Here is a 2602-nt window from a genome sequence, read left to right on the forward strand (position 1 = left end):
CCTTCCATGTTACTCCCGATTGAGAATGGATGGCGGTTTCGAGTTTCTGTTTTGTTGACGTCGTATCGACTCTACTGGACTTGTCCCATCAGAGAGGGCAATGGGCTGGATGCGAAGAATGGGGGTGGGGGTGGTGGTGGTGGAGGGTAAGAAAGAGTGCGGGAGTGCAGGGGTGTAGCGCGTGAGCGCGTGCGTGTGTGTGTGTTTGACGGTGTGTGTGTGTGTGTGTGTAGAAGTGGTGAAGCAATTAAGTTATACAATCTCTCTCTCTCTCTCTCTCTCTCTCCCCCTCCCTCTCTGTGTCTCCCTCTCTTTCTCTCTCTCTCTCTCTCTCCCCTCCCTCTCTCTCACTCTGTCTTTCTTTCTCTCCCTCTCTCTCTCTGTCTCTCCCTCTTTCTCTCTCTGTGTCTCTTTATTTCTCTCTCCCTCTCTTTCTCTCTCTCCTTCTCTCCCTCTCTTTCTCTCTATGTGTGTGTGTCTCTCTCTCTGTTCTCTTTCGCTCTCCCTCTCTTTCTCTCTTTTCTCTCCCTCTCTTTCTCTCTTTCTGTTCTCTCTCTGTGTGTCTCTCTTTTCTCCTATATCCTTTCTCTAGAGGCACGTGTCTTCCTCTACCTCTCCCCCCCCCACCCTTATATCCTTCCTTTCCTTTTCTCCTGCCCTACCTCTTTTTCTCTATCATTGTCTTTCTGACTGTCCCTCCCCCCTCTCTCTCTCTCTGTGACTCTCCCCCTCTCTCTCTCTCTCTCCCCCTCTCTATAGAATTTTTTGCCAAGATCCATCTAACTTTAGATTTAATTTGCTCATGTCGTCAAGACATGAGTCTACTCTGTGTAACTTGGCCATTTATAATTATATATGAGGCATTGAAGAGATTGAGAATTGTTACGACGTGAATGTTGTTGAACATCTGTGTTAGTTATTTTTTTGGTTGGTTTGTGTTGCAGATGCATAGTGTGTCATGTAAAATCTTATTCATCTTTCTTTAACTCTCTCCATACGAACGGCGAAAGAGACGTTGTTAACAGCGTTTCACCCCAAATACCACCATCCAAATATTGCAAGCGGAAGGCTCTTATACTGAAGAGGTGAATGTTGACAAAGAATACCACAATTCTGACGACGGAAGCTAAAGGTTGGGTCATTGAGACACCCACTGGACATCCGAGGGGTCTGTGTAGAGGAGAAGAGAGGACTGGCCGTACTGAGTGAGTTAATGTCACCCCCCTTCAGTAAGGGGCTTTGGCCTTTATCTGAATAAAAAAATCGTTATTGTTATCGTTATCTCTCCCCCTCTCGCTCTCTCTAACGACGATTAAAGGATAATTATTTACAAAACTGGGGAAGTTCTGTTGCCGACGAATAAAGACACATAACAGCGCAGGTACGTTTTGTCAAAATGAATATACGTTTGAAACGAAAAGTGACATGACCCATGCTGTTGAATTTTCACGACATACGGTTTTTCCGAGACAAACGAAGTGAAAAACCGGGGGATTGTGGGAAGAAGACAAAAATGACTGCAGGATTCTTCAAAGACAAAAAAACTAAAGTTTATAAAAATTTAAAAAAACCTTTTGGGTGGTAGTTGAATCCTCTTTGTCTTTACACGACGTTTCGGACCATAGGCCCGTTGTCAAGTGATGAGAAGAGGACAGTGTGAATAGGACAGTGTGAATAGGATGATAGGCTTTCCTATTCACACTGTCCTCTTCTCATCACTTGACAACGGGCCTATGGTCCGAAACGTCGTGTAAAAACAAAGAGGATTCAACTACCACCCAAAAGGTGTTTTTTTTATAAACTTTAGTATTTTGTCGGGGGATTGTGGTTTTGCCGATAAATAGTTCATCCGTCAGTTTACACGGGGCTTTCAGTGAGTGAGAAGACCTTATTTTTCCATGTCCAGACTGCAAGGTAATCAGTGACAGAAGACCAAACTTTTTTTGTGTGTTACGACTACCCACTTTTTTTTAATGAGACTAGCGCCAAAAAATACATTTTTAAGGGATTATTCGGTTTGAATATAATAATGTTTATTCAAAGACACATTTTACATATACACATAAACAGTAGAGCAACAGCCAGTTATCAGCTTTTATATCGTGCTTTAAAAAAAACAAAAGAGGCAAGGCCTTCAAGACTCACTTGTGATAAATTAAGTCCCCTAGCATTAATTACAGAGTAATTTCCCTTTTTTACTATCTGCACCAAAACGTTTGCAAAATAAATAAAACTTCCATGCTTAGCAAAAGAAGTTCCTGTTTGAACAAAAAATGATAATAATGACTCCTCTTGCTGTTGTGTCAGAATAAGAGGTCAAAGTGCCAAGTTTAGAGAATACAAAAAATATAAATATAACAGTAAATGCAGTTTGCATATAATTAGGCTGCTTTTTTATTTTTTTGTGCCCATCCCATAGGTGCAATATTGTTTTAAACAAGATGACTGGAAAGAACTGAATTTTTCCTATTTTTATGCCAAATTTGGTGTCAACTGACAAAGTATTTGCAGAGAAAATGTCAATGTTAAAGTTTACCACGGACACACACACACACACACACACACACACACACACACACACACACACACACAACCGAACGCC

Source organism: Babylonia areolata, chromosome 21 (assembly GCF_041734735.1).
Source record: "Babylonia areolata isolate BAREFJ2019XMU chromosome 21, ASM4173473v1, whole genome shotgun sequence".
NCBI classification, from domain to species: Eukaryota; Metazoa; Mollusca; class Gastropoda; order Neogastropoda; family Buccinidae; genus Babylonia; species Babylonia areolata.